The sequence below is a fragment of the Hyposmocoma kahamanoa genome, unplaced genomic scaffold (assembly GCF_003589595.1).
Source record: "Hyposmocoma kahamanoa isolate Upper Pololo Valley unplaced genomic scaffold, ASM358959v1 65, whole genome shotgun sequence".
NCBI lineage: Eukaryota > Metazoa > Arthropoda > Insecta > Lepidoptera > Cosmopterigidae > Hyposmocoma > Hyposmocoma kahamanoa.
In genome coordinates, this window is record NW_020653853.1 from 11,479,654 (window position 1) to 11,493,998 (window position 14,345).

The 14,345-nt window shown below is 34.7% G+C and overlaps 1 pseudogene; it reads right to left on the reverse strand.

Moving 5' to 3' along the window:
• LOC113231524 overlaps positions 1 to 14,345 on the reverse strand; it is a 54,596-nt pseudogene that overhangs the window by 13,554 nt on the left and 26,697 nt on the right.

Consider the following 14,345-nt stretch of genomic DNA (forward strand, 5'->3'; position numbering starts at 1 on the left):
TGTCTCTTTTTTCTTAGTAAATAGTAAAACCATATTATCGAAACACGTCCAGCGGGTGAAGCTTTCTTGGTATCGACTTCAATTGCACAATTTCCGAACGGATTACTCGGTCGTTACTCAAACGATATGCATAAAATTTGAAGCTAATTTAAAAAAGATAATTCTACCGGTTGTAACGAAAATTCGAATTTCGACCCCCAAAGTCTATGAAAAAAACACAGAAGAAAAAAACAATGAAAGTGCCTCGATTAGTATCAGAACCACCGTCGCCAAAATTCACACATATACATAATTTGAAACAATATGAAATCTTGATTATGATTGGTCGTAGTTTTTAATTTAAAAAGGAGAAACAAATTCGGGATTGTTAATATAATTTAAACTTTACCCTGTTGGCATATTCTTGAAAGTTCAATACCTATTACTGCAAGTTACAAGGTTTTGGTTTTATATTGAAATTTCAATATAGGTAACGACGATGGCAGCACCTGGCGGTCAACGTCGAATTCGAGATGTTTACTTAGTTCTCCGAAAAAGAAGCGATCATAATGCAGCGGTAGGTAAGACGTAACAATGATATGAAACACCACCATAGTTAATACGTTACTAGTACTGCTATAATTTTTGCACTCCAAAGTAACTAAATATTTTTCTACCATTTTTAAGGTTTTAAGCGAGATAATTGACCGATTATGATCGGTCAATTATCTCGCTCGCGTACAAGGTGAAAATGGTGGACTGAAATTGAGAATGCGGTACTTCTCGTCTTGTTGACATACGTGCCACACAAATAAAGCGCTTCTACCGTATCTATTGTTCTGTGAGTGTGAGAAAAATAATCAATGATGACAACTTTCATACTTTATTACACTTTTTATTACAGATAGTGAAATTCCGACATTCCGCATAGTGTATTTATTAAATTTTCATTTTAATTACACCATATTTTCACAATATAAACGCACGACAAGACAAGATAATTAAAAATATAAAATAGAAATTAAAAAGTTCAAGTGGACGTTAATTGGCAACACTACTTTCCGCTCTTTCACATCACTTCCGTTCCGGCAAGCGACCGACTATACTTTGTTGTGTTCCGTACATAAAAATAGACAAATGTTTTTCTTTTTTCTAAAAATGTGTTGTATTTTTTTATAATAAATAGGTACTCATTTGACCTCCATCTAACCTGATGGAAAGCGACGGTGGAGCACGCACACCTACTATATAATACCTATTCACTCTCGCCTTCAAAAGACCCAAGTTATAGCATTCAGAGAAGAAATCTACAGGCAAGGAATTCCAATAGCCGTGCGCCATATAATGTGGAAGCAGAACTCTTCGTGTGAATCTTTGTAATATCCACAAGGTAAATTCACCCCTATTAGTATTTTATAAGTAATATTGTTACAACTTTAACTCCTTTAACAATTTGCTCACATCTTATTACTTATTTTTTAAGTATGATTGCTAAAAATTACTGTTCGGTGTTTAGAAAGCTCGGTTATTGAGGTTATTAGTTCAATGATCGCCTCATTTAAGTTGTCTAACGATTCCTACTAATATAATTACAGCTACAACAATTAAAAGTACTTTCACTCTAAAAATTTCACATAGGAGTCTTATACATAGGGCGCACTATAAGTTTCCGGAACTGGCCACTTACATAAATAGTATTTAAAAAGTAATTACAACGTTTGAAAATGGAACTCTTTGGCTGTAGAATACAGTTTTTTTCATCTGACTGTCACTTGTTTTTACATTGTCGCGTCATTTTAGAAATTGGTTGTCTACATCACCATGGATTTAACTCCTGAAAATTTTTGTAGTCTGATTTTCTACGACTTTAAGTGTAATTGAACAGCTCAGCAGAGCTTCGCTCGGCTTCAAACTGCTTTTGGCGATGAAGCACCATGCAAGACTACTATTTACAGCTGATTTGCAGAATTCAAACGCGGTCGTGTGAATCTCAGTGACGGATTTCGTGATGATCGCCCGTCCACTGCTGTGAACAACAAAAACATTGATGCTGTGCGCCGTATGACCAAAATAGACAGGCATATGACATACCATGAGATTCGGGCATCTTTAGGCATAGGCATGAGTCAAATACAATCAATACTACACAAACATTTGGGTGTGAAAAAGCTGTGCTCTCGGTGGATCCCACACAATTTGACTGAGGCTTAAAAAACGGATCGCGTCACTTGGTGCAATGCCATGCTTACCAGATTCAACGAAGGGGCGTTAAATTTAGTGTGGGACATAGTAATAGACAGGTGACGAAACATGGATTTATAGTTACGATCCCAAAACGAACTCGAATGAGTTAAACTTGTTATAATATTACATATAAAATACTAATAGGGGTGAACCTACGTTGTGGATATTTCTGGATATATTTGGAATTCCTTGCCTGTAGATTAGAACGCGACCATCGAGTGCCGATCAGCGCTTTAACTGCTGCACTCGTTACCCTGAGACATAAGTTGAAAAGTCCCATGTGCCTGTAGTTTCATCATCACCCTTACAGCATTTGCGCACCACGTCCGATTCGTATCAGTTCCGAATCCAAGAAATTATGGTCCGAAATTCACAGAGATAAATTTATCTCTAGGTGAACATCGCTTGTTCGCCTATATAAATTTATCTCTGTGATTATTCGTATTTTCTCGGATACTCGGATAGTGAACAAGCGACATCCGAAGTGGGGCCGAGTTTTCTAGATTTCGATAGTCTCGGATTCGGAATAAATACGAATCGGATGCAATACGCAAACGCGCTAACCCTTTAAAATCAAAACGCAGTAATGCTATTAGTGCTTGGCAGCAGGAATAGGTGTAAAATTAGGCACATGGGACTTGTTAACTTATGTCTCAGGTCACGGGCGCAGTGGCAGTGCTGAAGTCAGATCTTTGCGATTTAAAGTTCTAACTGGAACTGTTATGGACAGGCGAATAGCTTACCATCAGGCGCACGACTCGTTCATCCCGTCACTTAATATTAAAACAAAAAGATAACATGGCAGAACTTCCCTGAAGGAACTCTTACACAAGGAGCTCTAACATTTCTTATATTCTTCAGATTCCATACTATTTGTAAGTATTACTACACTGTAATTTATGCAATCAGTCCTTCGTTAACATTTTCTCATTAAAGCAAGCGTTCATTTTAATAAGGACCTCCTCTGCAAATTGCAGACTAGAAATAAAGGGTAAACTTGCAGTGTCTTAATTAGTGAAAAACGTTTCATGCACTACTCGACGTTCAATCGAGGTACAAGTTCATTATAGTTAAGTTGGGTAACTTTGAACACTTTTCTCTTTGTTTATGCACATTTTTAAATAAAAATGTATTAGTTGAAATAGATTATATTAATTAATGGGTGTCCTTTCATACCGAAAATTAAAATAATTTAACTAAAATGACGAATAAGATAAAAGCTTTTTTGCCCTACATTGGCAAATTGGCAAAAAAAGTCCAAAAAAGGACACAGTTCCTGTAAGATCATTGGAATTTTATTCTATGTTCGATCTTTGTATTAAAATTATAACAAACTGGTAACTGGAGTAACTTCAAATTTTAAAGTTGATTAAATATGGGGACAATGTATTACATATTCTAGTAAATTTATACTTATTAAAAAAAAAAACAATGTATGGAAAGAAAATAGCTATGATATTCAGTCGATTTTTTGTAGAGACGGCACAAACGATATTTCGGAATTTTTTTCAGGACGTTTTAGATTTTCACCTCTATATTAAACTAATTACAACGTGTTTTAAATTTAATTTTAAATCTTAAGCTTCATTAAAACCAAAATTGAATTTAAATCAGGACGTATAAATATTATAAAACAGTCGTTAAACTTTAAACATTAAAAAAAAAAATTTTTTTTTAATTGGCGCTTACGCCCTTTCCACAAAACACCGGCGATATATGGATTAAATAGAAATTTCATTAGATAGAATAACGAACGAATTCGTTTTAGATATATTATGTGTTCAAAAATCATTTTTCTCCAACCGAAAAAAGGAAGGCTGTCAAACAAATAAATGAAGATTTGACTTCATCATCTATTTCGCCATTAAATCGCAAAAGAATATCCCAAACCACACAGCAACTTGCAACAAGGGCGTTTCATTAAACGTGGGTGCCATGAGGAAAATTAGATTTTTCACCGCCTTGTAATCGCTGAACGAAAATTTTAAAGCAAAGTGATTGCTAAAATTAACTAGCGATAAAATCCTTTTCATCGTTTTCATGATAAAATGGTCGTTTTAAATACTCGCGGTTATTTTTTATCCACAAAAACGACGATTCAAATTTTAAGATCTACAGAATTTTTTAACCGTAAAATCCTCTTCGCACAGTCATAGAAAATGGCTTAATTTTTTAAACTACCGTCTCTCGATTTAATTAATTATAATATATAGAATTATAAAAACTAAAGCGCACATATTTATACTTATTAGTTAAATTTTATATGACATGTTTTAAGAAGTAAATAATTATTATCATAAGTGAAAAGAAATTACAGATCGTCCAGGGGTTTCTTAATAGACCAAATTGGTGAAGCCGTACACAATAAGTCACACCATCAGCTATAAAAAAAGAGACCATTCCTCTGTCTGCAAGTTTGCATTCTACTACAGTAGTCTAAAAAGCTAATAGCAAGCAGGGTTCGAAGTAATTATTATGGTTGATATTATCATGATAGTTATCTCAATAAAATACTTTAATAATTTATCTTGATATTCATAAAATTAATTGGAACAACAAAATGCTACCGCTAGTTATTTGGTGCCATATGTTATATCTGAGACGTATCCAAACGTATCAAATAATTGTCAATCTCAAAGAAAAAAACAAGGAAAAGATAATAATTTATGAAGAGCCTGGTTGAACACTAACTTGTTAATGAAAATGAAATCGTTTTCCCAAAGACTTTTCTTGGTGTTTATTTAATTTTCTCCCTATTTGTAATATTTAGTCAAAAATTTAATAACGTCTGGAAAGCATGGATAATTATCAGCTATCAAACTAATGCCATGATAATTATCAAAGAAAATAAATACTTTAAAATATTTGATAATTTCACGGCTCGTTACGTGAGTTAATTGGTAGACCATCTGACACGGATTGCCTGAGGGTGCTGGTTCCAATCCAGTCGGATCGAATGAATTTTTCTTGGTGTTTCGATCTTTGTTATAATAAGTATAGCAAACTAGTGGCAATTTCACAAAAAATAATTGAACATTTAATAAACTTAAGAATTACAATTATTAAAGCGACATCTCTAGTCAGCGATGGTAGCTATAAAGGTACCTCTCTGAGTGAAGAAATAAATTTCTCACTGATGGCGCTACGGCAAAAGTCAATGGGTACCATGCACTTATGAATAATTTGAGTATAGTATCAAGAAATTGTATGAATTCAACAAAATAAAAGAAATTTTATTTACTGGGATTTAAAAACTTTTTGTGTGTTAATTAGCCTTTGTTGAATTGGTTTTTCCTTGTTTTGTAAGGAGTTTTCGAAATGGACACCGTAAATATTTATAACGATTTTCAAAAAAATTTTACTACCGCTATTATATGCATGTACAAAACTACCTCAGTGACCGATCGGTTCCCATGCTGGACTGCTACGCAGAGGTCCCGGGTTCGATTCCCGGGCCTTGCCATATTTTTGTATGGCCTAAATTTATTTCTCTCGTGAGTTTGGGTGTAATTTGTGGTTGTCTACCTCTGTGGGTGTTCATGGTACCCGCGATACAGGATTTTTCTATGTGGTCTGTGGGATTTCCCTAGTCTATGAGTGTGTGCTTTATTGTTATTATTATATCATACAAAAACCTTCTTTTTACCAGATTTTAATGGTTGTTAATAAAGATTATAGGTGCATGTTTATTTTGCAAGAGTTTAATGTAAATATTTTTGTGCAAAATAAACAATTTAATTAAAAAGTCAACAATTTTGTTAGCATGTCGCATTCCTAGGCGTAAAAAATATTTACATTTTGTGGTTTTAATTACGTATTTTCATTGAATATTATAGAGGTATAAATAAACTAGAACATTGGCTGAAGCAGATGACATCAAGAAAGTGATATGTGACATTTTATTATTTTATGGTGCACGTATCGATCTAATCTTAAGTGGGTACTCCCAATTACAACATTATTTAAATAATACGAAAATATTACTGAATTCGTTTTTCGACTATAATAAAAGTTATACATTCGCTCTTACCGGTGTAGATCATGATTCTGTTGTAAATATAAATTTGTACTTATCAACCATCTTTAAAAAAGGCTGATGATGTTACACTAGAAATGATGATGATGAAATCATCTATTTATTACCTTAGAAATAGCATCGTTCCAAGGTAGATAATTCTTGTGACTTATAAATATTTTTCACGTTTGTTTAATAACAAAATACATTTGTTTTCCTTTCCCATTGTGTTTTATTTCTTACCTACTTTTCGAAATTTATTTATTTTATTTATTTATTTTACAGCTTTCTAAATCCGATTTATATTCTTAAATTACAAACTGACTTAGCCATTTACAAAGTTTGTCATTTAAACAATTAATTTAAAGTTCTTAAGGTTTACGTTGCGTAAACAAGCTGCAGCCTGCGAGCATGCCGTGGATAAACCTATACATTCAATGAAGTTTTACAAACCTCAGGTCCTTGCAAAAGAAGTCTAAGTAAAAAAAAGTAAGTCCTAATTTCAACAGGGAAGATGGTTTCACCGTACCACCAGTTCGGGATCCTGTATTTCCTCTGATGAAAAATCCCAAACAGACATAAGATTGCAATACTAATTGATATGTTTTAATTTATTCTAATTTCTATTATTAATTAATAATAAATTGAACTTAATAAAAATTAATTCATTAAAATAATTTGTAAAACGTAATGTAGGGTAAATTGGAATGTTTCTTTGTAAAATTAAAAATAAACTATTTATTTAATAACTTTTGCAACTATAGTGAAAAAATAGGGTGGTGCATTAATATTAGACATAACTGGTTGATGACTGTACCACCTCAATCAATCGTGACCATGGGACCTGTAATAGCCCGAAACGTGTCGGTTTGTTTGAAAAAACAAATATATGCGATTTAAATCCGGAAAAATACTTTCGTTTCCAATTCATTTAAAGTTACATTAAATTTCTTGCCAAAGTGAATTTACGGAAACCAATTGTTAATACAATCAAATCAACAAAATTACAATAAATAACTGTAACATACCTAACAAACTATAATTGCAAGGACAGTCACCTAATTAAACTTGCAAGTTTTAGGCATGCAAACGAAATTGTAGTTCTGCGGATATTTGTTTTAAATCAATCAATCAATGTGAGCATTGAGCCAACTCAAACGAGGTGCAACCTTCAGCGCTAAAGATTACCATCCTACAACCACCACCACCTTTGTCCCTCCTTCTCAAAGTCTTCCTCTTGGACACGAATTGTCATGGCCGATCTGGAAGTTTTTAAATAAGGCTTTGAGATCAAGTTGGTCGGCCCGTCTCATATCGTGTCGTGTGTCCTAACACTGGCACGATTGAGGATTTAAATCGCGGCTACTAGTGACGCGGTCGGCGTGGCTGTGTTCTCGGCCACAATAGCATTATATATATATATAGCATTATAGCATTATACATATCGATACGCTAAAAAGAAGTCGATTAACATTTTAGATTTTTATTGAATTGATATTCAATTATTTTTTGTGAAATTACTCCACTAGTTTGTTATAATTATTAATACAAAGATCGAACACTCAGAAAAAATTCCTTCGATTCGGCCGGATTTGAACCGACTACTTCTAGCTTACCGTGCCAGACGCTATACCAACTAAGCCACGGAACGAACCAGCGGACCTCATGAATTTTTCTATGTGCTTGCGTCGTGTCTTTGTATTTGGTTTTTCAACGACTTTTTAGTCGTAGCGCCATCTGTGAGAAATCTATGAAAGATTTATCACCCAGTTAGTACCATTACAACTACCAGTCCTGGCGAGAGATGTCGCTATTCACTGTATTTTAATTTTTTATTGATTTGATATTCAATTATTTTTTGTGAAATTACTCCACTAGTTTGTTATAATTATTAATACAAAGATCGAACACTCAGAAAAACTAAAAAGTCGTTGAAAAACCAAATACAAAGACACGACGCAAGCACATAGAAAAATTCGTGAGGTCCGCTGGTTCGTTCCGTGGCTTAGTTGGTATAGCGTCTGGCACGGTAAGCTAGAAGATATCGGTTCGAATCCGGCCGGATCGAAGGAATTTTTTCTGAGTGTTCGATCTTGGTATTAATAATTATAATCAATCAACATTGTCGACAGTGTTATATAAATTAAATTAAAAAAGTATTTAAAGCTATATAAAATTGTTTTATCAAATTAATTGGACTCTGCCATGCCTACGTGGCGTATCGCAAAAAAAAAGTATAGGTATTTTTAATAATGTGATTCATATACAGTTCCAGTAACAATGTACCTATTGTGTTAAATAAAAAACAGCAATGCACTTATTAAAATACATTCATGTACATCGTGTACTTGTCTTTTATACCTATTTACCATAGAGTTAAGTTTTGTGACAAAGCAAGGAGTAATTTATTCTTGAATTCTATATTTCCATTGCATAAAACGTAACGTATCGTTTACCCAGAGGCACACAACTTGTTCGTTCTGTCACTTGGTATCATAAGAAAAATATATATTATTTGGATTGCCTTGAATTTTATGTTACAAATAATAGTAATTTTATAATATTTCCGTGGCATAGAACGCCAGGTCCTACCCTGATCGCTGTATAAGATTCTCAGGAAATACCAAAAAAATCATTTAAAATTGGGGAAAACTACGTAATGAAATTACGAAAATGTCTTTATGTTGCCCAGTTTACGATAATTTTACGACGGCCCATGAAATAAAACGGTTCATAGCTATAAAAAGTGCAAAAGTCGGCCGAGTGCCCACTCCCGGAATATTCCTGTGTGGGCTTTTACTTATTGCCATTTTATATTGACGTATATATTTATGAGTTTAAATGTAAAGGTTTACAACTCCGTTTCTTTATCATTATACCAAGTAACGGGACGAACAAGTCGTGCGCCTGGTGTTAAGCGACACGCCTGGCCATAGCAGTTGCAGTGCCACTCAGAGCTTTAGATCGCAAAGATCTTAAGGGTCAATTTATGTTGCGGTGGAATGGAATGGAAGCGAATTGTTGTAACGATATTATACATTGCATAACGAAATTTGTGATCAATTGTGTAACAAACAACTACAAACTATTTACGAGCCAAAACACACGTCACGTTGAGACATAACTTGACAAGTCCCTTAGGCGCAACTCACATTGGCGCAGAGTCGAGGTGTCGCGACGTGTCATGTTTTTCGCCTATAATAATGCTATAGGCAAAAAACATGACGCGTCGCGACGCTTCGATTCGATTCATTTCTATTTTCTCATTATTAAGGTACAAATTTTGCAAATATGGAATCGAGCGTCGATGCGTGTCGACGCCTGGTAGCATTCGAGCAGCTTCGCGCGTCTATTGGGCGCCGTGAGGCGTCCTATTGGGCGCCGTGAGGCGTCAGACTCCGACCACACTGTGATCCCGGCGCACTAATGCGAGAGTCGTCGCGCGTCGCCAGGCGGTGTAGTTGAAAAACAGGGCGCGACGCGACGCTTCGACTCTGCGCCAGTTTGAGTTGAGCCTTACCCTTCAAAATCGGAACGCAGTCATGCTCTGTGAACTTTTCTGGACGACTTCTTTCACGAGGAGCTCTACTGCTATTAAAAACAACTACGTGTGTTAGAGATAATTGATTTATTGCACATTTAAAACGATAGATAAATTATACTTATTCATCGAGCAAAGACATCGAAATAAGGTTCAATACACTGAAATCACTCAGTCTGCAAGCAGAAAAGAACAATCACAACTTAATATCGAATAAAATTGTTAGCGAACACTTTACAGGATCTCTCAAAGTCTGGTAGTAGAACTAGAAAGTAAGTAATACTTGAGTAAGTAAGGATTCATATATTTTTAAAGATTTGCTTTGCCTCTGTATAAAGTGACTAACCGTAACCAGTCTCGTTTCGAACTTTTGGTTGATTTATTATCGTCATAAATTTACGATGTACCCATGTGTAAACGAACCCTACAACACAACGCAAAAAATGCTGTAATATCTTACTTTAACAAATGTGTTTCGGTTATGCCTTAATTTGTCTGCTTTCATGAACTACGCAACAGACAAGAGAAATAGATTATGCACAATACTTGGATCTCCAACTTCAGAAGTAATTGTTGCCTTATAATTATTAATACATAATATAAATTCGCCAATTGCAAAGTTGTGTAGGACGGCAAATAATTACAGTGACATTTTTGTTAACGCGCACACACTCATAGCCCCACAGTAGAGAAACCCTGTATCGCGGATGCCATGGACACACACATAGACAATCACAAATTACATCCAAACTCACGAGATAAATAAGTGTAGGCTATAGGTATAAATATTTCCCCCGCTCGGGAATCGAACCCGGGACCTCTGCGTATACAGGAGTGACATTGATATTCACCATGACTCTCCTCTCAGGATCCGTAAAATATTCTCAATTTATTTAATTCAGTCATATAACTAACTCATCTCGTAAAAGTCATGCACGCGTCAATCTCCATTAATTTGGTTGTTTGGTTTGGTCAAAATTGAAAGTATTCGTTTTTTTATTTATTTTAGGTAAACATTGTTATGTTTTAGTACATGTTGGTTTACCTATAAGTTTTTGTGGCAAATATATTGCAAGGTATATTGGGATAAAATAAGTAATATTGTACACAGACATTGGTAAAGCTAATAAATAAAAAAATACAAAGATACCACCGAGGCACTGCAATAACAATTTTGAGCTACGGACCTATTCAGGAGACATTACCTCTATAAACTAGGGCCACAAATAAAGAGAAATTCGTGAGGTCTCTCGATCGACTCGATTCGTAGCTCATTTTGGTAGAGCTCGTTGGACATTATCGTGGTTATTTTGTAGAAAGGGCAAAAAAGCCGTTTGGACTTTTTTTTTCAGGGGAACATAATTTAGTAGCAGTAGAGCTCCTTGTGAAGGAATTCGTCCAGAGAAGTACTGCCACATTATCTATTTCTGCCGCCAAGCACTAATGGAAACATTACTGCGTACCGGTTTTGAAGAGTAAAGGTGCTGGTGACATTACAGGCACATTGGGCTTGTCAGCTTGTGTCTCAGGGTGACGACCGGCGCAGTGGGAGTGCTCCTCAAATCTTTGCGATTTAAAGCTGCAAATGTTATTGACAGGCGTGTCGCTTTCCACCAGGTGCACAACTTATCACCGTCACTTGATATTATAACAAAAATGTTTTAGTTATTCATAACAACTTTAAAATATTTACGTCCTGTTTTAAATTTAATTCTAAAACTTAAAGTTAATTGAAACCAAAATTGAATTCTAAAACAGTCGTAAAACCTAAAACATACTCACTTGAAATTTTCTTCGGAATAGCGCTTTCGCCCTTTTTACATGCTCAGAACCGAAATTCATAGTTTCCGCGGATCGCTATCTTGAATCAACAACCAGGGACGGCAGTATTATAATATGACTCTGATATATATTCTATTGTCCATAATGTAATTGCAATGTATTTAATTCCAACTTTAATTTTATTCAGTTTATTTGCATCAGTTGTACTTTACATTATTACTATTATTATGTAATTGTAATATTATATTTAGGTATACTCTTAACCTTAAGAGCGTACATGAAACCTGCACGTCGAAGAAGGTTACAACCCTCGGAAAACGTGTGAAGTCCCCAACCTAAAAGAAGGCCTAAACCCTCGCCTGAGAATAGACCCGTGCCCCGCAGTGGGACGTATAAATGAATTGATGATGATAAACACACACAAGTTATTTCCATTACGTGCAGTCCATTAAGGTAATAAATATACATCTAAGTAAATTTGCCAAGTTCAAATAAGTAACTAAAACACATAACTAAATTTTTCAATCAAACGTGAACGTGAATAAACTAGGCTATATATAAACTTGTTAACGAGCGATTTGGGTAAACAAATTACTGTATAAATCATAATGGTTCAACTTAATTTGCACTTTATTTGAATTTGGCCACAAGGCACATTATCAAAGCCTAGCAGAGAAGGGCGTCAAGGTATTTCAGCACCAATCAGTGTTTCGTTAAATTGTCTGAGCGGGACGCCTTATAGGTAGATGTCAAAATAATAAAATACTTTTTTGCTAAAAAAGCTCTTCTCCACTCCGCTTTGTCAGATAATAGGCCTAATGGAATTTAGCAAACATGTATAAGTACCTGCCATTAAAAGTTTAGCGTCCTCGGGAGAACTCGGTCATTTTACTGACAAAAATGACAAAGAATATTACAAATACAATGTTTAAAAATTTCGTCTATTTAACAACAACACGCTGGGTTTCTCAATATTGGTTTTAAGATCAATCGCATTATAAAGGACATAAGGTTGAATATAAATCTTAAATCTGTGTCTACGTACATACTCACCTGCAGCTTTCTAAAAGGGTTGACAATTGCGCAATATCGTTCAGCCGATAGAGCCGTCAAAGTGAAGACTGAAACTCCAATACTGACGTCTTTAGCCGCTTCTGATATTCTGCAAATTAGCTCCCCCCACGGCCAGGATTCCACTGTATATATGATTGACACGAATGGCACGCAGATCAGGATCACTAGCAGATCTGCTAGAGCTAGAGAGAATATGTACCTGCAGAGAGAAAATAAAGTTATATTAATAGTTATGATTTAATAATATGAAAGCCCAACGTAATCCGAGCCTTCTATAGACGGTACTGTACATTATTTAATTAAAAATAAAAACTAGAGACCTTAGAATACATTTACTACCTAGCTACATAGAATACTTTTATTTAGTAGATACTCTATCTACTATATTGTAAATAACTGTTTTATTTGAAGTTGTATCTGTTAGTAAAATATAGATTAATGTAAGTTATCATCAGTCACGCAGAATAAAGGTTTTTTATCACTCCATACACAAAAAGATCTTTTTTTTCTTATTCACATATACGTGTTATTTTACGATTTATATTCATATCTAGGAGCACTTACGACATTGTCAATAAAAAAAACTGTCTTTCTTTCCATTTAGGCATTTCATGTATTGTCTTCAATATCCACTAACACTCGACACACGACATTATGTCAACGACCGTTGAGAAAACAAAAGGCGACGCACTGATAATGTTATATCCTATATCACACGAACCTTTTAGAGCTTTTTTCGACCCTGCCTATGTCAAACCCAATTCGACACACTTGTATTTTATTAGGTAACAAACCCTCAAAATTGCATGATTCAGAAATTTAATAAAGAAGGACAAGCAGTTCTTAAAAAGATGGTGATCAAAACTCTAGACCGCTACCTGTCTGGTTACAAACTTAAAATTTACAATTATCAAAATTATCAGAAAATCGTCAAATGTGAGTCGAAACCAGGCAGTATTAAAGGTAGACACTGATTGATGTTAAGGTGCCTACAGATTTGCTCGCTTTTTTTACGATCGACGATCGAGTTCATGTATAAGCAACAGACGATCGACAACGCATTTTTTCTAGAACGACACTGTGGAAATTAAATTAGGCGTACGTGCCTACAAATTAGTTCGATTTTAGTCTTTCTTCAGGCAGATGACGTCATTCTACCTGATGTAAATTGGAAAATGGAATCCAAACGTGAAGGAACCAAGGCAGTGTTGATACAATCATTGTCCCATCTACCTCCACTCTGCATGCCTACAAGATGCCTCTGTACGCCTGGTAACAAAGAATATTCAAATATTCTTTGTTTATCGACCGCTAATAAATTATTACTTTTACTTATACAATGATTGTCAAGGTATAATATGAGCTAAAAACCTTTATGGCAATCAGCAGTCAAATGCTGCTGCCATATTCTAAAAATAATAAACACCAGGGAATATTGTTCCACTTGTATAAGTTGCATACTATGATATTTGCTAACTTTTACAACTGTTATATATTTCTGTAAGGTAACTTTCAAGGAATATAATTGTAATTGGCACAGACTCGCTTGCTGGTTGTTCTTGTCCACGTTGAACTTATGACGTTTTTCACATGCATTTTTTAGTAGGGTCGTTGTTCCTCAACGCTTCATGTATTTGCTGGTACTCCTACATTGACAGGTTATCTTTTAATATTGTCTAATATAGCCTGACATAATAAAAATAAAGTATC